Source organism: Schistocerca americana, chromosome 11, assembly GCF_021461395.2.
Source record: "Schistocerca americana isolate TAMUIC-IGC-003095 chromosome 11, iqSchAmer2.1, whole genome shotgun sequence".
Lineage (NCBI taxonomy): Eukaryota > Metazoa > Arthropoda > Insecta > Orthoptera > Acrididae > Schistocerca > Schistocerca americana.
In genome coordinates this window covers 112,920,245-112,946,899 of record NC_060129.1, presented here as the reverse complement: position 1 = coordinate 112,946,899, position 26,655 = coordinate 112,920,245, and the positions used below count along the sequence as shown (strand labels likewise).

The 26,655-nt window shown below is 42.1% G+C and overlaps 1 long non-coding RNA gene across 4 annotated transcripts in view; it reads left to right on the top strand.

Moving 5' to 3' along the window:
• The window catches only part of LOC124553630, a 49,382-nt gene extending 24,126 nt beyond the window's left edge, over positions 1-25,256 (top strand). For 2 of the 4 annotated variants that reach the window (XR_006968089.1, XR_006968087.1), the window contains exons 3-5: positions 2,736-2,914; positions 17,199-17,368; positions 24,005-25,256. This is a non-coding gene — a long non-coding RNA (uncharacterized LOC124553630). Of the gene's footprint in view, positions 1-2,349; positions 2,497-2,735; positions 2,915-17,198; positions 17,757-24,004 lie in introns of all 4 variants that reach the window. The other 2 variants (XR_006968088.1, XR_006968090.1) reach the window with 2 other exon arrangements.
• The last annotated feature ends 1,399 nt before the right edge of the window (positions 25,257-26,655 follow it).

Here is a 26,655-nt window from a genome sequence, read left to right as displayed (position 1 = left end):
ACAGTGATGGTTTTAATGTCACTGGGTATGGTTTTCTCTTTGTAGGTTGTTTTTTTGAGCATAAAAGGAATTTATGTCACAATTTGATTAAAAGAAGGGGTCTATTGATAGGACACAACAAGAGGCATCGAGGAATCACCAGTTTAGTAATGGAGGAAAGTTCGGGGGGGGGGGGGGGGGGGGGTAAACGCTGTAGAGGGAGAGCAAGGGTTGAATACAGTAAGCAGGTTCGAGTGGGTGTAGGCTGCAGTAGCTATCCAGAGATGAAGGGACTTGCACAAGATAGATTAATACGGAGAGCTGCATCAAACCAGCCCCAGCCTTCGGACTGAAGACAACGACAGCAGTCTTTTTTATGCTCTGTTCCACGTTGGAGAGCTGACTGCTTTGATTCACTCTGCAACAACTTCCTTTCTTGAGTCAACCTGTCTTCATCTCAGAGTAGACTTATACTCAACATCTTCAATTATTTGTGGGATGTATTTCAATGTGTGTTTGCCTACAGTTTTTACTCTCTGCAACTCCTTCTAGTATCACAGAGGCTATTAGCTGATATCTTGACGCATGCCCTATCATCCTGTCCGTTCTTCTTGGTTTTTTCATATGATTCTTTCTCCACCAGTTCTGTGGAGGACAGCTTCTTTTCTTATCATTTCAGTCCAGCCAATTTTCAACATCCTACTGTAACACCACATCTAAAATGCTTTAGTCCTCTTCCCTTAGTCCCAAGATTCACACCCGTATAATACTGCACTTCAGGCTTCCATTCCCAGAGATTTCTTCCTCAAATTATGGCCTGTGTTTGATACCAGTAGACTTCTTTTGGCCAGAAGCGCCCTCTTGCCTGTGCTAGTTTGCTTCTTGCATCCACAGCTCCTTCAAATTTCTTTGAAGAAGTAATTATTCTTCACTGGGCTGGTTTATACTAGAAACCATAGTTTTATTTCATTGGCAGTTATCTAATTTTGTATTTTAATTTTAATTATAAATCAAGCTGTTGCTAAACTGAATTATGGAAGTTATGTGCAGGTTCAGACAAACAAGAAATAGTAAAACACCATCCCCAGTTAGTTACATCACACAAAATTTGTTTTATATGCTTCTGTTTGTCAGCATGGCATGGTCTGCTTTGCTTAATATATTTTTTATTACTTACAAATAGTGGGAAGTCCAGGATGGAATAACAACAGTATTACAGAGAGGACACATTGCTGCTTACCATATAGAGGAGGCAGTGATTTGCAAGCAGGCACAGTGAAATGACCGCTATATATTTAACTGTCTGGCCAAAAGGCCTTCATCTTTTTGGCCAAAAGCGTAAATGTACTGCTGTCTTTTTGTTCCGCCTATCTGCAACTCAGAGTTACCTCTATATGGTAAGTAGCGATCTGTCCTGTTCATAATATTGTTGTTATTACTTGCACTAAGTGCTTATGACACACTATGTGTGTTCTCAATATTTTGTTGGCAAAGATTTTTTTCGTTTTCCAATGCTGCAGTCACTTGTTTGCACACCACATGAGCTGTATAAGCATCTTTATTTCCTACTATTGTCAGCTTTGTTATGCATTTATATGTTGTTTGTGGTCGGTGACTATTTTTGACTGTGTGTTAATAATTATTTCCTGTCTGTGGCCAAATTTAATGAGTTGTTGCTTATATATGTTTGGTATTTGCAAGTGGTTTACTGTCTGCTATGCCATTTTGGGTACTATAATCCTCTTGCATTATCGTAAATATTTCTTCTGATAGTTTTCATGTCATTGTTCTGTTTCGAATTATGGTATTTATTGTTTGTTATTCTTCATAGAGGCCTTGTTTCGCTAGAATGTTTGTTACTCCATGTGTGAGTTTATGTGTGTAATGTCACTGTGTATTGTGTTCCTTTTTGTGGGAGTTTTTATTGTGTGCCTCCAGGAAAATTGTTGTAGTTGTGGCTCCAAGAGACTGGACCGAGGCTTGTTCAGGTCAGTGATAGCGGACAACAAGCAGGACTTAAGCCAGAAACATTAGACCCAACTAATAGAGTTTGCAGAGACCTGAGGGAACTGTTAGTGAACTATTTTTCTGGAATGTTTATGGAAGAAACTTCTTTTGTCAGATGTACAATTTTTAGGAGTGGAAATGAGGGTGTGACTCAAGAGTGACACGAATTGCTAACTAATAATTTGATTGGCCAGACAAAGAACCTGAAATGCCGAATAAAACATAAGGACAGACCAAGTTGAAATTTTTGCAGAATTGCAGGGCAGAGGTTAGACTTGGGTATACTCCTCCTGTGGCGCACTTTGCTGGTATGACTGAAGGGAGGTTGCAGAAGGTTGCTCAGCACTTGGGTTGTGGGTGTAGGTGACCGTCGGCTGGAGTCACTGCTGCTACTGCTCGGACCAGCCCTGCCTGGTAGCAGCCATCATCTTCCATCACACGTGTGCAGTCTCATCAGCCACGCACCTCCTCGTAATATTCACAAAATCATTCCAGATTATCGTTTATACAGTGGGGACCTAATTGTTTGTTTTTTCCATTTGTATTTTTTAATATTAGTGTGTGATAAAGTGAGATGAGTAAGTTGTTCAGTAACTTCAATCAGTTTAGATGTGGACCAGAATTAATGCATTTTGTGGGTCTAGAAGCAAATGTAAGTCTAGAAGCAAATGTAACATAATTCAATCAAATTCTATAATTCCCCTCTCTCTTTCACAAATAATTTAATGTTATTTGTTTTACATGATTAGCAAGAAGAGGAGACGGAATTATCTTAATGACAGGAGTGGCTTCAAAAATTTCAACATTGGATCATCTACTGTTTAGAAAGATTTACAGTGTTTTGTTTTAAAACAACTGATATGTCCAGCTCAGTTCCACTTGGATCACTTACTTCCTGGTCCTCTCCTGTCTTCAGGAAAAGCAGAAGGTAATACATGACAACAGAAAACAAAGAAAGTACAAAAATTTTTTTTTCAATTTATTGTCTGTTGGGCTCTACCCATTCAGCCATCTCAATAGACATGCTAATTGTGACGATATGAAAGCAAGCACAACACAACAATCACTCTCTATGTGGGGAAAAAATCTTCGATCCAGCAGGGAATCAAACTTGCGCCTCTTTGTTTCCCAATCCACTGCGCTGACCGTGCTCAAACGATACACGAGCTCTCCAGTACAATACATTAAGGCAGAAAACACTTCCGGCATCATGTTTCTGCTCTCGATTTCAAAAGAATATCTCAAATTTCAGAAGCTCAATAAACGTTTACATACTTTTGAGTGAGCTGTTTCTCATCCTTTGACTTAGCATGACACTCGGAATCTTTTGCCAGTGATCGTAAAAGCTGCAGCCTTCAGCCACTGCACAGTGAGGCTTCACTCCCCTCCCCCACAGCTCGGCGCTCCCCATCACTCTCACCAATCGGATCGTAGGCTGTCTCACTAGCTCACTGCTCCCCACCACTCTCAGGGATCAGATTGCAAGGTAACTCACTAGGTCACTGCTCCCCACCACTCTTATGGATCAGATAGCAAGCTAGCTCACTGCTCCCCACCACTCTCAGGGATCAGATTGCAAGGTAGCTCACTAAGTCACTGCTCCCCACCACTCTTATGGATCAGACTGCAAGCTAGCTCACTGCTCCCCACCATTCTCAGGTAGCTCACTAGGTCACTGCTCCCCACCACTCTTATGGATCAGATTGCAAGCTAGCTCACTGGTCCCCACCTCTCTAAGGGATCAGATTGCAAGCTAGCTCACTGCTCCCCACCTCTCTCAGGGATCAGATTGCAAGGTAGCTCACTAGGTCACTGCTCCCCACCACTCTTATGGATTGGATTGCAAGCTACCTCACTGGTCCCCACCACTCTCAGGGATCAGATTGCAAGGTAGCTCACTAGGTCACTGCTCCCCAACACTCATATGGATCGGATTGCAAGCTAGCTCACTGCTCCCCACCTCTCTCAGGGATCAGATTGCAAGCTAGCTCACTGCTCCCCACCTCTCTCAGGGATCAGATTGCAAGGTAGCTCACTGCTCCCCACCTCTCTCAGGGATCAGATTGCAAGCTAGTTCACTGCTCCCCACCTCTCTCAGGGATCAGATTGCAAGGTAGCTCACTGCTCCCCACCTCTCTCAGGGATCAGATTGCAAGGTAGCTCACTTGGTCACTGCTCCCCACCACTCTTATGGATCGGATTGCAAGCTAGCTCACTGGTCCCCACCTCTCTCAGGGATCAGATTGCAAGCTAGCTCACTGCTCCCCACCTCTCTCAGGGATCAGATTGCAAGGTAGCTCACTAGGTCACTGCTCCCCACCACTCTTATGGATTGGATTGCAAGCTACCTCACTGGTCCCCACCACTCTCAGGGATCAGATTGCAAGGTAGCTCACTGGGTCACTGCTCCCCACCACTCATATGGATCGGATTGCAAGCTAGCTCACTGCTCCCCACCACTCTCAGGTAGCTCACTAGGTCACTGCTCCCCACCACTCTTATGGATCAGATTGCAAGCTAGCTCACTGCTCCCCACCTCTCTCAGGGATCAGATTGCAAGTTAGCTCACCGCTCCCCACCACTCTCAGGGATCAGATTGCAAGGTAGCTCACTAGGTCACTGCTCCCCACCACTCTTATGGATCGGATTGCAAGCTAGCTCACTGCTCCCCACCTCTCTCAGGGATCAGATTGCAAGCTAGCTCACTGCTCCCCACCTCTCTCAGGGATCAGATTGCAAGCTAGCTCACTGCTCCCCACCTCTATCAGGGATCAGATTGCAAGCTAGCTCACTGCTCCCCACCTCTCTCAGGGATCAGATTGCAAGCTAGCTCACTGCTCCCCACCTCTCTCAGGGATCAGATTGCAAGCTAGCTCATTGCTCACCACCACTCTCAGGGATCAGATTGCAAGGTGGCTCACTAGGTCACTGCTCCCCACCACTCTTATGGATCAGATTGCAAGCTAGCTCACTGCTCCCCACCACTCTCAGGGATCAGATTACAAGGTAGCTCACTTGTCACCGCTCCCCACCACTCTTATGGATCAGATTGCAAGCTAGCTCACTGCTCCCCACCTCTCTCAGGGATCAGATTGCAAGTTAGCTCACCGCTCCCCACCACTCTCAGGGATCAGATTGCAAGGTAGCTCACTAGGTCACTGCTCCCCACCTCTCTCAGGGATCGGATTGCAAGCTAGCTCACTGCTCCCCACCTCTCTCAGGGATCAGATTGCAAGCTAGCTCACTGCTCCCCACCTCTCTCAGGGATCAGATTGCAAGCTAGCTCACTGCTCCCCACCTCTCTCAGGGATCAGATTGCAAGGTAGCTCACTAGGTCACTGCTTCCCACTACTCTTAAGGAGCGGATTGCAAGCTAGCTCACTGCTCCCCACCACTCCCAGGGATCAGATTGAAAGGTGGCTCACTAGGTAACTGCTCCCCACCACTCTTTTGGGTCAGATTGCATGCTAGCTCATTGCTCACCACCACTCTCAGGGATCAGATTGCAAGGTGGCTAACTAGGTCACTGCTCCCCACCACTCTTATGGATCAGATTGCAAGGTAGCTCACTAGTCACCGCTCCCCACCACTCTTATGGATCAGATTGCAAGCTAGCTCACTGGTCCCCACCACTCCCAGGGATCAGATTGAAAGGTGGCTCACTAGGTAACTGCTCCCCACCACTCATATGGATCGGATTGCAAGCTAGCTCACTGCTCCCCACCACTCTCAGGTAGCTCACTAGGTCACTGCTCCCCACCACTCTTATGGATCAGATTGCAAGCTAGCTCACTGCTCCCGACCACTCTCAGGTAGCTCACTAGGTCACTGCTTCCCACTACTCTTAAGGAGCGTATTGCAAGCTAGCTGACTGCTACCCACCACTCCCAGGGATCAGATTGAAAGGTGGCTCACTAGGTAACTGCTCCCCACCACTCATATGGATCGGATTGCAAGCTAGCTCACTGCTCCCCACCTCTCTCAGGGATCAGATTGCAAGCTAGCTCACTGCTCCCCACCTCTCTCAGGGATCAGATTGCAAGCTAGCTCACTGCTCCCCACCTCTCTCAGGGATCAGATTGCAAGCTAGCTCACTGCTCCCCACCTCTCTGAGGGATCAGATTGCAAGGTAGCTCACTAGGTCACTGCTTCCCACTACTCTTAAGGAGCGGATTGCAAGCTAGCTCACTGCTCCCCACCACTCCCAGGGATCAGATTGAAAGGTGGCTCACTAGGTAACTGCTCCCCACCACTCTTTTGGGTCAGATTGCATGCTAGCTCATTGCTCACCACCACTCTCAGGGATCAGATTACAAGGTAGCTCACTAGTCACCGCTCCCCACCACTCTTATGGATCAGATTGCAAGCTAGCTCACTGGTCCCCACCACTCCCAGGGATCAGATTGAAAGGTGGCTCACTAGGTAACTGCTCCCCACCACTCATATGGATCGGATTGCAAGCTAGCTCACTGCTCCCCACCACTCTCAGGTAGCTCACTAGGTCACTGCTTCCCACTACTCTTAAGGAGCGTATTGCAAGCTAGCTGACTGCTACCCACCACTCCCAGGGATCAGATTGAAAGGTGGCTCACTAGGTAACTGCTCCCCACCACTCATATGGATCGGATTGCAAGCTAGCTCACTGCTCCCCACCTCTCTCAGGGATCAGATTGCAAGCTAGCTCACTGCTCCCCACCTCTCTCAGGGATCAGATTGCAAGTTAGCTCACCGCTCCCCACCACTCTCAGGGATCAGATTGCAAGGTAGCTCACTAGGTCACTGCTCCCCACCTCTCTCAGGGATCGGATTGCAAGCTAGCTCACTGCTCCCCACCTCTCTCAGGGATCGGATTGCAAGCTAGCTCACTGGTCCCCACCTCTCTCAGGGATCAGATTGCAAGCTAGCTCACTGCTCCCCACCTCTCTCAGGGATCAGATTGCAAGGTAGCTCACTAGGTCACTGCTTCCCACTACTCTTAAGGAGCGGATTGCAAGCTAGCTCACTGCTCCCCACCACTCCCAGGGATCAGATTGAAAGGTGGCTCACTAGGTAACTGCTCCCCACCACTCTTTTGGGTCAGATTGCAAGCTAGCTCATTGCTCACCACCACTCTCAGGGATCAGATTGCAAGGTAGCTCACTAGTCACCGCTCCCCACCACTCTTATGGATCAGATTGCAAGCTAGCTCACTGCTCCCCACCACTCCCAGGGATCAGATTGCAAGCTAGCTCACTGCTCCCCACCACTCCCAGGGATCAATTGAAAGGTGGCTCACTAGGTAACTGCTCCCCACCACTCATATGGATCGGATTGCAAGCTAGCTCACTGCTCCCCACCACTCTCAGGTAGCTCACTAGGTCACTGCTCCCCACCACTCTTATGGATCAGATTGCAAGCTAGCTCACTGCTCCCGACCACTCTCAGGTAGCTCACTAGGTCACTGCTTCCCACTACTCTTACGGAGCGGATTGCAAGCTAGCTGACTGCTACCCACCACTCCCAGGGATCAGATTGAAAGGTGGCTCACTAGGTAACTGCTCCCCACCACTCTTTTGGGTCAGATTGCAAACTAGCTCATTGCTCACCACCACTCTCAGGGATCAGATTGCAAGGTAGCTCACTAGGTCACTGCTCCCCACCACTCTTATGGATTGGATTGCAAGCTACCTCACTGGTACCCACCACTCTCAGGGATCAGATTGGAAGGTAGCTCACTAGGTCACTGCTCCCCACCACTCTTATGGATCAGATTGCAAGCTAGCTCACTAGTCCCCACCTCTCTCAGGGATCAGATTGCAAGGTAGCTCACTAGGTCACTGCTCCCCACCACTCATATGGATCGGATTGCAAGCTAGCTCACTGCTCCCCACCACTCTCAGGGATCAGATTACAAGGCAGCTCACTAGGTCACTGCTCCCCACCACTCTTATGGACCAGATTGCGAGCTAGGTCACTAGTCCCTACCTCTCTCAGGGATCAGATTGCAAGTTAGCTCACTGCCCCCCACCTCTCTCAGGGATCAGATTGCAAGCTAGCTCACTGCTCCCCACCTCTCTCAGGGGTCAGATTGCAAGCTAGCTCACTGCTCCCCACCTGTCTCAGGGATCAGATTGCAAGCTAGCTCACTAGGTCACTGCTTCCCACTACTCTTAAGGAGCGGATTGCAAGCTAGCTCACTGCTCCCCACCACTCCCAGGGATCAGATTGAAAGGTGGCTCACTAGGTAACTGCTCCCCACCACTGTTTTGGGTGAGACTGCAAGCTAGCTCATTGCTCACCACCACTCTCAGGGATCAGATTGCAAGGTAGCTCACTAGGTCACTGCTCCCCACCACTCTTATGGATTGGATTGCATGCTAGCTCACTGCTCCCCACCTCTCTCGGGGATCAGATTGCAAGGCAGTTCATTAGGTTACTGCTCCCCACCACTCTTACAGATCGGATTGCAAGCTAGCTCACTGCTCTCCGCCACACTCACAGACGAGATCACATGGAACACACCACACGGCAGTTTGAGGCGTCTTTCTTTCTCTGCACTTCTGGAACAGTGATACAGAGCTTGCAATTCACTGTCTCGACTGAGCACCTCTCAGTCTGAGTTCAGCTCTTTATTCTATGTAATTTGCTCTTTATTCTTTGTAATTTGATTTGATCTAGTCATTGTTTTCTTGTGTTGTAGTGGTTCTGTTTTCTTGTTGTGTGAGTGTTCTTGTTAGGTGTACTGTTATGTCTTCTTCTATGTCTGTTTCATTCATAGTTGCTGTTGTTGGTGTGTCAGTAGCCTTTATGCACATTTTAATTACTTTGGCTGGACAGGATGCTAAATATAATTGTATGTATAACACACAATAATTTTAACACACATGATAGTCTGTGTATAAAGACTCTCTCAGGAGGAATAGTCAATATTCAGAGATATGGCAGGAATAATCATCTGAAGCAAACAAACTCAATATGGAAATATGCCCTATTCCAAATGGTTTCTGAGAGACAGAACATATTTAAAGTTACTTTTGGATGTTTTTCTTGAATAACACGAAATCTGTGATATCTAGTGAAAACTTTTTGTGGTACAAAATTAAACTTCGTTAAATTTCCTTTAAAAAGGTCCTATTCTTTTTTTCTTGAGGACTTATAGGTTGCATGAAGAGAGTGAGAGAATATGGAAAATCCTGCACAATGCGCATGACTTGAGGTGTAGGTAAACCAGTTTGAGGTCGTTTCCTGATTTGATAGACTACGTGCCCTATATAAAATTATTCATCTTGACTTTGCCAGCACTACTATGGTACAGTGCCACCAATGACAGAGTACTGAATAATAAAGAAAATAAGTAACAATGTCCATTAAATATGTTCTATCTCGGAAACCATTCAGAGTAGTGCATATGTTCACATGAAATGTTTTACTTTTTTGCTTCAAATGATCCTTCCTGTCACATCCCTGAACACTGACCATTCATCTGGGACAATCTGTGTATTATATTTAATGTTTTATTTCTTCATTTAATCTGAACAGATTATTGCCTTCAGGAGTCCTCTTACATCAGACCAGAGTTTTACATGTAATTACAAAACTTACTAAAATTGCAGTTACATAAAAAGTCATAATGTTTTTAATATGTCATCTCCTTCTCTCTACATGTATTAGGCATTTGCCTATATCGCCCTCTTGGTTGAAATTGTTGATTTTCCTCAGCCTTCCGAAATATCTTCTACCCAATAGGTTATGATTATCACCAATTTTGGTAACCTGTCCTCTTCCATTATTCTGAGGTAATCCTTTCAGTTGTTTCTGTATTCTTTAATCTGCTCATTTAAAATTTTCACTCTCACTTTTTTCTGATGTCTCCATTCACTCTTCCATCGGACAGAATGATCCAGCTACTCTTGATAGCAGTCGAATCTGTATTGCTTATATTCTGATGGGAATGAGTGTTTCTGGTCTGTTGTCTGGGCAAGAGCTTAAAGGTATAAGGAGCAGTAGTTATTATGAGCAGTAGTGGTTGTACAATAAGCTTGATCATTTGGACTGCAATGCCGTCCTGTGCAGTAAATGCTGAGCTGAAGGATTTTTCAACAGCATTGTCAGCTCAAGAAAGAATTTGTCATGATTACCACCATTTACCTCCACAAAATAATCAGTAAGATTAGATTAGTACTTCTTCCAGAGATCATGAATATGACACTTCGTAATGATGTGGAACGTTTCAGGTTAGTAAAAGGTGTCTATACAAGATGCTACATTACACAAAATATTACATGACATATATATATATATATATATATATATATATATTTTGTGTGTGTGTGTGTGTGTGTGTGTGTGTGTGTGTGTGTGTGTGTGTGTGTGTGTGTGTGTGTGTGTGTGTGAGGGGGGGGGGGGGATTTACCCACTTACAACATCCAAAAATTCATCTAATGTTTAGAAGGAGTTGCCATTAAGAAATTCTTTTAATTTCCTTTTAAATGCTATATGGCTATCTGTCAGACTTTTAATACTATTAGGTAAGTGACCAAAGACTTTTGTGGCAGCATAATTTACCCCCTTCTGAGCCAAAGTTAGATTTAACCTTGAGTAGTGAAGATCATCCTTTCCCCTAGTGTTGTCGCCATGTACACTGCTATTACTTTTGAATTCGTTCGGATTGTTAATAACAAATTCCATAAGTGAATATATATATATTGTGAGGCTACAGTGGAGATCTCTAGATCTTTAAATAAGTGTCTGCAGGATGATCTTGGATGAGCTCCAGCAATTATTCTAATTACATTGCTTTTGTGCAATGAACACTCTTTTAACAATGATGAGTTACCCCAGAATATGATGCCATACAAAATGAGATAATGAAAATAGGTGTGGTAAGTTAATTTACTCAGTTGTGTATCACCAAAGTTTGCAATCACCCTAATAGCATAAGTAGCTGAATTCAAACGTTTCAGCAGATCCTCAGTGTGTTTTTTCCAGTTCGACCCATCATCAATGCATACACCTAGAAATTTTGAATATTCTACCTTAGCGACCGATTTCTGATCGAAGTATATGTTTATTAATGGTGTCAGTCCATTTACTGTGTGGAACTGTATATACTGTGTTTTGTCAAAGTTTAATGAGAGTCCATTTGCAGAGAACCACTTAATGATTTTTTGAAAAACATCATTTACAATTTTGCCAGTTAATTCTTGTCCGTTGGGTGTGATAGCTATACTTGTATCATCGGCAAAAAATAGCAGCTTTGCATCTTTGTGAATATAGAATGGAAAATCTCATATGAGATGTGAAACAAATACTAACAAAGAGATAGAGGGGCTGGCCAGTACTTACCTCAGCTCAGTACAGCCGATAGATACACATAAAACAGAACCGAAAATTTACGCTCCTAGCTTTCAGAACAAATGTTCCTTTATCGGGGAGGAGAGAAGGGAAAGGAGATTCATAACCTGGGTTGTGAGTAACTGAATCTCCTTTCCCTTCTTCCCTTTCTTTCCCCTCTCTCCTCCCCGATGAAGGAACATTTGTTCCGAAAGCTAGGAACGTAAATTTTCGGTTCTGTTTTATGTGTATCTATCGGCTGTACTGAGCTAAGTACTGGCCGGCCCCTCTCTCTCTTTGTTAGTATTTGAATATAGAATGGCAAGTCATTAATATATATTAAGAACAGCAGAGGACCCAAGACCGAACCTTGCGGCACCCTATTCTTGATTGTTCCCCAGTTTGAGAAATCACCAGTTTTTTGCATATTATGTGAACTGCTTACTTCAACTTTCTGCACTCTTCCAGTTAGGTATGATTTAAACCATTCGAGCACTGTCCCATTCATACCACAATACTTGAGCTTATCTAGAAGCATTCCATGATTTACACAATCAAGTCTGTGTTTTGTTTACGGTTCAATGACTGGTTTAGTTCTTTTGTTGGGACAATGGGATCAGCTGCAGCTTCTACTTTGCCTACTCTTATCCTAGAACACAAAAGCTTTCTCATAAAGCATTTGATCTTTATGTTCGAGATAAATGTTTTGGTATGTCTTAGTCATTGTTTCTCTCAGATTGACTGCTATGTTTGGTCTCTGCTTGTAATAAATTTTATTTTCAAGGGTAGGACATTGTTTGTAAGTCCGATGTGCAGTGTCTCCGAGATTCATGAATGCCTAATTTGCATAATGAATTATTTGATAAAATAAAAAAAATGATTTGGGCCCCGCAAAGGCAGTCTGCCTTACATATGATGTGTGGATGAGTGTAAATAACATTAGTTTCAATGCACTCGCTGTACATTTCATAGGTGTGAGGAGTGAACTAAAGTCATACCTTTTAGATTCCTCACAATTCGAAGACAGACACAATGCACAAAACGTCTCAAACTGGGTAAAGTCTGTTATCCCAAATACAATATCAATTTTAAAATAATTTCCATAATAAGAGAAAAATGTGTCAAACATGAAATTACCTGCTACGCTTCTAAAATTTCCCCATATTATCCCAAGCTTCTTTAAACCTCACTGTGCGACATACAATTCAGAATTCCATAAAGAAAACCATTGACAATGCTAAATACGTTGCTAGTTGCTACGTTTCTTAAGCAGAGACCCTTTGCTTTAAGCAAACTGTTGCATAGATTTGTTTCTTGTAAAGATCACATAATTTCGTGTCTTGCTATTTTAGTTGGAAAATTGATCACCTTAAACTTAAGATACAGACTGGGAGATAATGGTGTAGTGTTTACAGATTTTGAAAGTTTTTGATAAGGTAACCAAAGGAGGCATCCTTGGAGAAAACAGTCTCACTTTCAGAAATGAAAATTGTGCCAAGATTAGTGAAATGGCAACTAAAATCTTTTAAAGACAAAAATAAAGAATAGCCTAAAGAAATAGTCATTGGTTGATAATTTGCTTAAATGGTTATCAGATTGGTTTGGTGTTATATTCCAGCAACGAGTTGATAACTTGGGCAATGTTACTGGACTCTCGATTCAAAGGCAAGGATTTTCTTACAACAAAACATTTCAGGACTGCTAAGAGCAGCCTGTTACAGAAATTAAAGCATTGGTAAAAAAAAAAAAAAAAAGGTAAATAAAATCTCATTTCTCAAACAGTTACCACTGTGACACGTGAGTTTTCTTCAATCTGGGAGGAGCTGAATGAAACTGTTAGTCAGCTTCAAGCAAGTCATGACCTGTAAACTGCAGTAATTGTCAGTTTGAACAAATATTTAGTGGAGGGATATTTGCCTAGAAACACTGATGCCTTAAACTGGCAGGAAACAAGAAAAAGTCTGTGGCCAGTGCTGTATCAATTGGCTCTAAAAGTAGTATGTATCACAGCAACAGCAGTGGTCTGTGAACGAATATTTTCAAAACCAGGACAGAATGCTCTGAGAAGAGAAATAGGCTCACATCAACTAAAATGGATCAATTTTTATTTATGAATGACAGTATTGATTAATTTTTTCATTGTGGGAACCCATATGGTAATACTGACGGTGAATGATGACTGCCGATACACTTCAGTTACAGTTGTTATAGTTTTTATACTGTATTTTTTCCAACAAAAGTATCAAAATATAACAAGAATGAATTTTTCCACTAGATAAAAAATATTTAGGGTTTTGTTGTAATATTTTCAATTTTTACAGCAGACAAAATTTAAAACTGTTGTATCTGAAAATTACTGGGGACATAACCCTACCATTCTTTCAAGATAGGACCAAATCGGATAAAAATTTCAATTTTTACAGCAGACAGAATTTAAAACTTTTGTATCTGAAAATTACTAGGCACATAACACTACCATTCTTTCAACATAGGACCAGATCAGATAAAAATACAGGTTTAATGACCTGAATTTTAGGCAGTGTACCTTCCTTTTACTTATTTTTGTGAGTGAATGGTGAGTCATGGAAAAGAACTAGTTCCTTCCAGTTTGTGACGATCACCTGCTTTATTTCTTCATTGATTGTCCTCGGTGTCGAGGTACTGCGTTGCTACACTGGCTGAAAAATGGGGTTTGTAATATCGGCACTGATTATTGTAAATGATGTAGCCGGTAGTTGTACAGTTGCGTTTCATGGTTATTTACTTTCACTGTTCACAAACCCTCAATATCACACAGTTATATGGCCAGTGTACTATTGTTTAACTTTCGATAAGCCTCATTAATAGTTTGCAGGCAAACCTCCACATACTGCTACAATAGTTTTCTGTTGAACATCTAGGAGCAGTAACAACCTAACCACACAATCACAGTCTTTCAGATAAATTTAACAGACACTGTCATTGCTTTAACGCATGGCCTATTGGTGTAACACTTATTTCACGGTTAAGTTGATGCATTGTTGTTGTGGTGTAACACTTATTTTATGGTTAAGTTGATGCATTGTTCTTGTTCTAACCAACACAGGTTTCTTGTCTGAAACTCAGCTGTGGACTGACTGCCTCAATACCAAAAATCGGGCCCTTATATATCCTCACAATAATAGGTATTGAAACTATACGTTGTTCAATGTTTAATTTACAGAAATTACAATTGAAACTTAACACATTCTATTAACTGAATACATCGAAAAATTTGTTTTTTTTAACAGTTTCTTCTGTTACAAGAGTTAGGCCAAATTATTTGTTTAAATGATGAAATTAACAGACATCGTTACGCAAACAGTACTTTTGACAAAACTGTTGATTACTTTGGAACTAATTAAGGACTGGCTTTGCTAACATGTTTTCGAATAAAGCCAAATAGATCCCTTAAGCGTACTGTTAGTTGTTCCTCCAAATGTTTATAATTAGTACAGAAATTATATTTGTTTGTAAGTCAAAAATAGAATTTAAGTTACGAAACAATTACTAATTTCACCCTATAACAAAAGATATTAACTAGGGATAATCGAAATAGATTAGAAAATCAATTACGTACATAAAACTAAGCACAAAATTGTGTTACATTCTTTAAAACTCAGGGTCAACCTTTCTCTTTTTTGGAAATGCAGATTATACTCACAATTGTTAATGGTAATTAGTGAGACATGAAAAAAAAAATGAATTTTAAGGAGGCAGATGACAAAACAAGAAGGGTAGTAAAAATATCCGAGCTTGTTTCGTGACAAGTTCTGATTAGATTTCTGAAAAGAACAGTTGTGGCTGTCTCACCCAGAACCACACATGTGCAGTTATCTCACAGATGGCTCGTTTGTGGACCTAGGTTTATTGTAACATTTCTACTCCTATTGCTGAACAGTTGCAGTTTTTGCCACTAATAGTAATACACTCTGTACACACACACAAAGCAGGATGGTGTATAAGGCATAACATCCCCTTTTATTTCCTGAACAGTTCATGATATCAAAACAAGGTTTGTGGTAGATGATAATGTCCAGAAGGGCATGTAATTCTGTTAGGTGTGTAAGTTGCCATTCCTTTTATTTAAGCTAACTCACCTACATTGTCTGTCTGATTTTTAATAGGTAATCGGACTTGACAGTTGCAACAGCGTGGAGGATACACACATCATTTCGATAAAGTTCTTAACTGTGTGCCTGATGACATGTGCCCCCTATATTCCCCACAGTTTTCATCAAAACACTGACCAAAATACTGTCATTAACATGGCCAGGTTAAATGAAGTTCACATTGATTTGACTGTACGTGCTTTATTGTGCTCAAATCACAAGCAAGGTTATCTCTTTGAGCATAACCGCACTCACTCTGCAGTTGCATTTATGCGTTTAGCACTTTTTAATCGATGTTCCCATTGCTGGTAAGTTCTTTACAGTTGGTCATAATTTAAAACCATCTCCTGACTATTCAAATAATTTCAGTTCCTCATAATAATACCTTTTATTCCTGATCGCATACTGTGTGCACACTCATTGTCCTCTCTTTAAGAAGGCTCAGATGAGACTACATCACTTACATGCCAAAGCAAATGGTGGGTGTCGAGCAGTACCCTGCTAGTACAAAGGGGCTTGCCCGTCAGTGATGCTAACTCACTGGATCAAAGATGTGTAAGGGCAGATTCAGTATCTCTCTGGGACAGGATCAATATCAGTACCCTTGCAGGTGATAAATGCTATTAATTCTTCTACTGACTGATATACTGAAGCAAACTTTTTTTAGTACAATAATATACTTTTTTAAAAATAACATTCAAAAGCACTTAAAGTACATGTATTAGTCTCTGAGTCATGCTAAGCAACAGGGTTCCTGTGTCCCTAGCACAAATGGTTATTCTACCCCATCTGTCCAAAATGTTTTGAAAGTGGATTAATAAAAAATAGTGGAAAGTTATTACGGTTTGTTTTAATGTTTCAGGTATTGTATTCTACATAGTTTCCCCCTCCATCTGCCCCACTTAAGTACAACATGCACAATGTTCATACAACTACGACGCTGTCAAGAAAGTACCTCTTTGGGATGTCATTCAGTTCGCACATCACTTTGGCTCAAGTGTTGGTTACATTGTCAAAGTGCTAACCCTTCATGCAGATACCTGCATCTTGTCATTTTGTGCTAGGTCTGTATTGATAACACCAAGTCTCATAACCCGTGATGATTATTTTTAGAAAAGAATTGTCTGCGATTTGCAATTCAATTGAGTTGGTGCAGTCATTCGTGTGTCATTGTTTTTGTTTGTGAATCAGGGTGTGTGGGACAAAATTTGCACGTACTTTTCTCTTTTTCAAAACATTCTGAAAAAGTCTAGAACACTTGGTTTAGAGATGTTGCTCCGTGTCGGTTTGTGACAAGTGACGTCGACACACTGTGGCCACATGCTGACCATTTAACACTGGCTTCTCGCAATTGACTGGTTGAGTGCATATGTGTTGTTATAGTTGCTAGTTGGAGCTGCCACCGTAGTTACTGCACTGACATTGCTCGTACACTAGGAATAACATCAGTATCGGAACTTTTTGAATGAACCATGTAGAATCTCTATTGTTTACCAGCTAATGTGTGTTCACTGCACAGCTTCTTACATAGAAATGACTGGCAGTAAGCTGGCTCAGTGAATGGATGGGCACAGAAGAATTGTCTGCCTCGGGTATTGTAAGGGTACAGAATTATTTTATAATTGCAGAATGGATAGGGAGCGTGCTTTTACCTTGACCTTTTAAATAACTGAGTAATTGTGCTCATTTACATATAGGATTTGTTAAAGTGAATTAGTTATGTGTTTAATACTATTCTAGCTTTGGTCTGTGTGTTCTTTTATGTTCGAGGTGCTAGAAAGTCGTCGTGCAGCAGTGTGAGATGGCCACCCGACACACTTATGTACATTATCACAAGTATACGTCTCGGAGCCTGCAGTGATCTGTGCTGCACCTTGGAGTTCCTTCTGTGTTGAAGTTTCACGGTATTGGGCTTCTGAAGAATGGGACACACTGAAGAAGTGAGTGTTGTTAGTCAGACTTTGAACAGCAAGCTCGTAATTGCACAGTTGTTAAACTGGACAGTTGTTAATATGGACAATTGTTAAATCTGGCTACACAGTTTATAAATTCATTGCTTGTGTGAAGTGTTTTCCTTCTTATTTATTTCAATAGTGATCGATTACTGTGAGGTAAGACTGACTTCAGAGTGAGATTCCAATCAACGAATTTCAACTCCACTGTCAAGAAATTTGACAGAAACCCTTGCAAGTCGCGACAGTCAGTTTCAAGCCTGTAAGCAGTATGGAAGTAGTAGTTTGGTGGAAGAGGGCATAATATAATTATTGCAAGAAACTAGATACTCGAGACTACAAGGTACCGGCACCTTGCAAGCAGCGACCACATTATGTAAGTATAATACCAGTGAATTTATTAAAATATATGGACACTCTTCAAGTGAAGAACCTGACAGCTGCAAGCAGTTTCAATAAAGTAATTGTTTTACTGCAGAGCAGTATTAGCAACTGTGAAACATAAACGTCCATTCATTTAACACATGTAATGACAGAATTTATAGTCTACATTACCATAAAGGACAGATATTCTCAAGTTGTGAATTGATTTTTTAACAAAAATATAAAAATCTAACATTAGCGACCATATTCAACAAGATGTGGCTAGGCGAATCAACAAGAGCTTGTACATAACAGTACTGAAGCTTTTATATAAAGGACTTTTTGTAAACAACAGTATTAGCTACTGGCAATGGGAAGGGTGAAAGGCAAGTATAGTACGGCCCTAATCAACACTATTCATGAATTAAGAAATTTAAAGTAAAGGAATGTCCAGTAGGACATCCAAACTGATCCAGGGAACAAGAGGAGTACGAGTAATACTTAGCCTAATTTATACCAGAAATATACACTGAAGAGCCAAAGAAACTGGTACATGAGCCTAATATTTTGTAGGGTCCCCGCAAGCACACAGAAGAGCCGCAACACGATGTGGCATGGGCTCAACTAATGTCTGAAGTGTTGCTGGAGGGAGTTGACACCATGAATCCAGCAGGGCTGAACATAAATCCATAGGAGTACAAGGGGGTGGAGATCTCTTCTGAACAGCACGTTGCAAGGCATCCCAGGGTATGCTCAATAATTTTCATGTCTGGGGAGTTTGGTGGCAAACGGAAGCGTTTAAACTCGGAAGAGTGTTCCTGGAGCCACTCTGTTGCAATTCCGGTGTATGGTATGTAGCATTGTACTGCTGGAATTGCCCAAGTCTGTCAGAATCCACATTGGACATGAATGGATGCAGGTTATCAGATAGGATACTTAAGTATGCGTCACCTGTCAGAGTAGTATCTAGACATATCAGGGGCCATATCATTCCAACTGCATATGCCCCACACCATTACAGATCCTCCACCAGCTTGAACAGTCCCCTGCTGACATGCAGGCTTCATGGGTTCAAGAGGTTGTCTCCATACCCATACACGCCCATCTGCTCGATGCAATTTGAAAGGAGACTCGTCTGACCAGGCAACACGTTTTCGGTCATCAACAGTCCAATGTCGGTGTCGAACAGGCCCAGGCGAGGCATAAAGCTTTGTGTTGTGCAGTAATCAAGGGTACACGAGTGGGTCTCCAGCTCCAGAGTCCATATCGACGATGTTTCATTGAATGGTTAACTTGCTGACACTTGTTGACGGCCCAGCATTGAAATCTGCAGCGATTTTTGGGAAGGTTGCACTTCTGTCATGTTGAACGATTCTCTTCAGTTATCATTGGTCCCGTTCTTGCAGGATCTTTTTCCGGTAGCAGTGATGTCAGAGATTTGGTGTTTTACCCGATTCCTGATATTCACGGTACACTCGTGAAATAATCATACGGGAAAATCCCAACTTCATTGCTACCTCGGAGATGCTGTGTCCCATCACTCGTGCACCGACTATAACACCACATTCAAACTCACTTAAATGTTGATAACCTGCCATTGTAGCAGCAGTAACCGATCTAACAACTGTGGCAGACACTTGTCGTATATAGGTGTTGCGATCACAGTGCCGTATTTGCCTGTTTGCATATCTCCGCATTTGAATATGCATGCCTATACCATTTTTTTAGCATGTCAGTGTATAAATATATGCTGCTGGAAAAACCATTAGTATACCTAGAAAGACAACGTCAATTTTGATCCGAAGACAACTAATTCCACCTGGAAGATTATCGGTGTACTGATAATGGTTTCAACACCGTCTGCCGACAGATAACATAATGGCATAGCTACCAGAGTGCCATCCGTGGCTACCTTTCTAATAGCGAATGCTCGCAGCCAAAAGGCTCAGTGTGGTGCAAACTGCAACTGTGCCATGGAGATGCATTCATGCTTCCTGTGGCCAACTGGATGAGTTTGAAAGGGGCGAAATTGTGACCTTCCAAATGGCAGGATGGTCCTTTTGGAGAATTGCCATACATTTTGGATGTGCTATATTGGTTGTGCAGTGATGATGGTGTCAATCGTCATGTCAACATCCTGAATAAAATTATCTTGGTCTTCAAGCCACAATAATTTGAATAAAATTATCCCCTTTCGAGAAGATTTTATTCAGATATGAATCTGAGGACACGTGTGAAGATTCTCACAGCCATAGATGAGATTCTGTATGTCCACAAAGCACAGACATCACCAGGATTGTCATATTTTAAGGGGGGGTAGGACGACGATCAAGTATCACGGTCGTGGAACCCTTGTCCGCCGGAAGAATGACGATGGATCGGTCAGCCTTCAGATCATGGACACTTTCCGACACTTCAGATCACGGACACTTTCCAGACACTTTCTCGAACGCCTGGAATCCTTGCCCAGTCTGTTACCCCCGGAAACCATCCTTGTAACCATTGATGCCACTTCCTTGTACACAAATATTCCGCACGTCCAGGGCCTCGCTGCGATGGAGCACTTTCTTTCACGCTGATCACCTGCCACCCTACATGAAACCTCTTTCCTCATTCCCTCAGCCAGCTTCATCCTGACCCACAACTTCTTCACTTTCGAAGGCCAGACATACCAACAATTAAAGGGAACAGCCATGGGTACCAGGATGGCCCCCTCATATGCCAACCTATTCATGGGTCGCTTAGAGGGAGCCTTCTTGGTTACCCAGGCCTGCCAACCCAAAGTTTGGTACAGATTTATTGATGACATTTTCATGATCTGGACTGACAGTGAAGAAGAACTCCAGCATTTTCTCTCCAACCTCAACTCCTTTGGTTCCATCAGATTCACCTGGTCATACTCCAAATCCCATGCCACTTTCCTTGATGTTGACCTCCACCTGTCCAATGGCCAGCTTCACACGTCCGTCCACATCAAACCCACCAACAAGCATACCTCCATTATGACAGCTGCCACCCATTCCACATCAAATGGTCCCTTCCCTACAGCCTAGGTCTTCGTGGCAAACGAATCTGCTCCAGTCCGGAATCCCTGAACCATTACACCAACAACCTGAAAACAGCTTTCGCATCCCACAACTACCCTCCCGACCTGGTACAGAAGCAGATAACCAGAGCCACTTCCTCATCTCCTCAAACCCAGAACCTCCCACAGAAGAACCCCAAAAGTGCCCCACTTGTGACAGGATACTTTCCGGGACTGGATCAGACTCTGAATGTGGCTCTCCAGCAGGGATACGACTTCCTCAAATCCTGCCCTGAAATTAGATCCATCATCCTTCATGAAATCCTCCCCACTCCACCAAGAGTGTCTTTCCGCCGTCCACCTAATCTTCGTAACCTATGAAATCCCCAAACCACCTTCCCTACCCTCTGGCTCCTACCCTTGTAACCGCCCCCGGTGTAAAACCTGTCCCGTGCACCCTCCCACCGCCACCTACTCCAGTCCTGTAACCCGGAAGGTGTACACGATCAAAGACAGAGCCACGTGTGAAAGCACCCACGTGATTTACCAACTGACCTGCCTACACTGTGAAGCTTTCTATGTGGGAATGACCAGCAACAAACTGCCCATTCGCATGAATGGATACAGGCAGACAGTGTTTGTCGGTAATGAGGATCACCCTGTGGCTAAACATGCCTTGGTGCACGGCCAGCACATCTTGGCACAGTGTTACACCATCCGGGTTATCTGGATACTTCCCACTAACACCAACCTGTCAGAACTCCGGAGATGGGAACTTGCCCTTCAGTATATCCTCTCTTCTCGTTATCCACCAGGCCTCAATCTCCGCTAATTTCTAATTTCAATTTGCCGCCGCTCATACCTCACCTGTCTTTCAACATCTTTGCCTCTGTACTTCTGCCTCGACTGACATCTCTGCCCAAACTCTTTGCCTTTACAAATGTCTGCTTGTGTCTGTGTATGTGCAGATGGATATGTATGTGTGTGTGACTGTGTGTGTGTGTGTGTGTGTGTGTGTGTGTGTGTGTGTGTGTGTGTGTGTGTGTGTGTGTGTGTGAGTGTATAACTGTCCTTTTTTCCCCCTAAGGTAAGTCTATCCTCTCCCTTAAAACCTACATCCTTTCGTCTTGCCCTCTCCTTCCCTCTTTCCTGACGAAGCAACAGATGGTTGCGAAAGCTTGAATTTTATGTGTATGTTTGTGTTTGTTTGTGTGTCTATCGACCTGCCAGCACTTTCGTTTGGCAAGTCACATCATCTTTGTTTTTAGATATATTTTTCCCATGTGGAATGTTTCTCTCTATTATATTCATATAAGTAATAGGTGACTTTGAAAAGAATTCCGGGAGCACCAATTTGGTATGGCCCATACAATGAGTTTGTAATTCTGGATCTTGTGGTTCACAGAGACCATAGGATTAACACTATTGTATCAGCTGTGTTTGTTATTATGTTACCAAGTTCCTGAGTGTAGCCCTAAGCTTTGGGTGTGAAACAGTATGGCAAATTATAAAAATATAAAGCACTACAGTTATTATGTGTTTATTATTATGGGGTAAGGTATCTATAACCTATTGGAGAAGTTAAAAAATTACTATGGTGGATTTCTGTAGTTTTCAACGTGAAGATACCTGTAAGTACAATAAGTACGTTGAGACTTTGACGTCAATAGCTGCCCAGAAAGTGGCAACTAATGTTATTGCAGACATATTAAATGGGTTAATTTGGGTAATTTTTCTCAAAACAATAATTGGAATACTGATAACACGTGGAGAATTTGGAAATTTTTGAAGTGCGAAGGCCTAGAGCATCATTATTTGATAATGATGACTCACTGGATGGTACGTATTCACAATTATTTAAACTGATACAACTATACATTTTACTTGAGTGTGTGGCAAACTGCACTGGATGGGGTAACTGTTCTAGAGTTTGGGGTAGTAACGGCTGACTAGCTTCCATACTCAGAGCAGCGTTGCAGTGTAGGACAATATTTTGGTTAGAAGCTAAGTTTTGCCCTATAAAAGTACAAGGGACCATATAATTATAAGAATATCACAACTCATACTAAGTAGGTACAACTAACTAGAACAAGGAGGTTAATAGCATCAGTCATTGCAAAGCTATGATGGAGAGAAATTGATAACTGGATTGAGGTCATGTGTAAGATACGTAAGCTCATTTAATGAGCACAAATTGGATGCTGGACATGAAGTAGTTATAAATATACAGTATAACCACAGAAATACATTATTCAGATGAGATTTACTGACTACACAAAATACGAGGGTAATCCCTAAACTAAGGTCTCCTATTTTTTTATAAGTACGTAGACCTGTTTATTTCTACAATGGTTTACATCAGTTTATGAACCTCTTCTTTCATCTCGTCGTCGGAGCTGAACCGCTTTCCAACCAAATGTTGTTTTAACCTAGGGACAGGTGATAGTCACTGGGCGCCAAGTCAGGACTATAGGGTGGCTGGGTGATTATGTTCCACTGAAACTGTTGCAGGAGAGCAACGGTTTGCCGAGCGATGTGTGGGCGAGCGTTGTCACGAAGAATGTGTACACCCTTGCTCAACATTCCTCTTCTCCAGTTCTGAATTGCCCGTTTGAGTTTCTTCAGAGGATCTCAGTACCTGTCAGCGTTAATTGTGGTCCCAGTGATTCAGCTCCGACGACAAGGTGCAAGAAGAGGTCCGTAACTTTCTGAACAGCATGGCGGCGAGCTGGTATGACATGGGCATACAAAAACTGCCACAGCGTCTACAAAAGTGCATCGACAGAAATGGTGATTATGTTGAAAAATAGCTAAATGTTCCAGCTGTAAACTGATGTAAACAATTGTAGAAAGAAACAGGTCTATGTACTTATAAAAAAAATAGGAGACCTTAGTTTTGGGATTATTCTCGTAGATAGTTGTTTAAGAATGATTTATATGTGGTTCGTGTAGATTTTCAAAATGTGTGTTGTATTATTAAGACTCAGTGTAGGAATAAGGAACAATATATTCTTTTGTTGTAATAAATAGTCTACGAAAATAGAAGTATTATGAACTGTGACACAATTACTTAATTGTAGGGGTGCAGATGTATGGGTACAGAATTATGTTATAATTTTGGAATGTATAGGTAGAGTATGTGAATCCTTGACATTTTAAATAATTGAGTAATTGTGCTCAGTGACATGTATTAATTCTATTCTGCGTTTGGCTTGTGCACTCTTTTTTTGTTTAAGGTGCTACAGGGGCATTGCGTGGCGACACGAGACTGCCACCCGACGTGCTTATGACATCACAAGTGTATGTCTCGGAATCTGCAGTGCCGTGTGCTGCACCATTGGGTTCTTCAGTGGAAAGTACTGTGGTTTGGGCTTCCCAAGAATGTAGAGCTTCTCTGAGGCATTATGAAACACAGAAGCAGCGAGCAATGTTAATCAGACTTTGAATCGCAAGCACATAACTGGGAATTGTAAAAGGATTTGTTGCTTGTGAGAAATGAATTCCTCTGTACTTATCCCAACAGTAATTGACTACTTCAACTGATTGGAAATAACAGACAACCATTTGCGAAATATAGGTTTATTACATCTTGACCATAGTTTTGACAACTTTAAAACTGTCCTCTTCAGGAGATATTGTACCTATTAACAAATATTGCAACAGTGTGTGTAGAACAGTTGCGGTATCATTATGATAAAAAAAATTACAGGAAATGTTTACAAATAATTTTAGTGAAGCATACTCATGTAGAATCGTATATTATCTATAATCAATGTGGGAACTGTTGGCTTTGTCTAGCACGTGTGTGTCCTTCTCTTAATCACGATTTAAAGTACATGATATAAAAGTAGTAGCTGTCTACTTTAGAGATTTGTCTGAAAACTTTTTAAATTACCACACATTTCACAGTGGATCAAACGTGCAGTATGTCAGTTGAAACGTGTGTGTGCGTGTGTGTGTGTGTGTGTGTGTGTGTGTGTGTGACATTTAAATATAAAACGTGGCATTGGAGCCTACAGTGCGTATGTATGTCATGTGCAGAGCTGATGACATGTGCTGACTGGCTGAAGAGTAGTGGCACTGGCCTTAAGTTGCCTCTGGTAGGTAGTATAGCCACAACAAGTAGGTGTGTGGTTTCACAAGTGCAAGTTAATTACTAGAATTAACATTTTACTAAAATGTTGATAGCGGGAGAGGAGAGGGGAGGAGGGGTAAGAAAGTGTGCCAGTGAAGCCATGTGGCTTATAAAGAGCTTGCAGGCTCTGGCAAACATAGCAAACTCTTTACAATACCACAAAAAGGCATGAAAAGCACTTGCGTTTGAATCTGCAATTGTAACGAGCATGAGTATCAAAGCAAAAACGCTTCAAGAAAATATTATCGGTGTATAAGGGGCCCAATACTTGATAGTTGAGTTGACCCCTGACATGAAGGAATACTGCAAAAGGATGCACCATGATGGAGAACCTGCAGATATTAAAAGACAAATGGAAATTGGGGAAAGAGAATGGGGAGGGGGGGGGGGGGGGATTGATCAATTGTGAAACATCATGCTAAAGAAAGTGATTGTACTGATAAAGCATGCTATATGAACAAATTATTAGAAGGGGGTGGGGTTATAAAACACCCACTAAAATAATGAATAAACAAAGGCACACTAAGCAGTGTATATATGCTTGGAAATCTCAATGTTAAAGGGAGAATAAAACACACTAAAAATGGGGGGGAGGGGGTGTCTAAGGTGATTCATTACTAAAATATTATGTTGAATATCCACTTAACTGCGGATAATGAAGTGTGCATTGTAAAATAACAAAATAAAGGACGCAGAATTTTAAGGAAAACAAACAAACATGTGGCTTCATGTATTCATTATTTTACTGTGTATTTTATAATACCCCATCACAAGTCCCATACTACCGGCATGCTGGTTGTGTGATGTTTTTGGGATGATTTTTAACATTACTTGGGTCTACTCATCTGCGCTTCAGTGGACATGAACAAGGATGCTGATTTCAACATTCTGGTAAATCAGTGTTGGCCTCTCTTCTGTATCTTGATGATGAGTATGCTCCAGACACTCCTGTCTTCTAAGATGACAACAGCGAAGTTCACAGGGCTGCATGCATACATGCAGTCTCCCACAGAAAATGTTTGGGATATTTGGAACAGCGAATGAAACATTGCGATTAACATCCTCACAGATTGGTAGCTCTGTGGAATCTAATCACCAATGAGTGGCTTCAGCTGGATATGGATTCTCCATCGTGCTATTTTTAAGCCATTATCAATACTAGAGGCAGTGTTGCAAAGTATGTCTTCAGGAAAGACTAACTGTTTCTCCAGTGAGCTCATAAACAGTAGATCAGAATATCACTTGCAAATACCAAGAGAAATAGTCACATTCCAAATGACTTCATATGGAGTCTTGAGAGTTAGTGAAAAGTGTTGTATTTTCTTGAGGATGCACACAAATCACAATTGGCTCATGAACTGAGGTGGTTTGGTTTTTGATTGGACAGATTTTCAGTTAACCTCTGATGAGATGTGTCTGCTTTAAAAACTAATGTGTACAAGACTGTATATTCAGCAAGAAAAGCAGTGTATGAGTGGCAGTCATCAAGTTTCAGTTAGCGCCTTGAAACATGAATCTTGGTGCTTGTTTCAGTTCTTCTCCTACATATTCACCTTTCTATGGGACAATTTTTTCCCCAATATTGGATGCCTTGACAGATACTTTGCTTGTAGAAGACTGCATTTTGTCTCTTCGGGAAATGTTTGCCACACAATGCTTCCTTCATCAGGGAAAAGAAAAAGAATGTTACGAGAATATAGGATGTGAGGCAAAATTTGATGGCTCAAAGAAGCAGCACATGTGGCTGTCCTA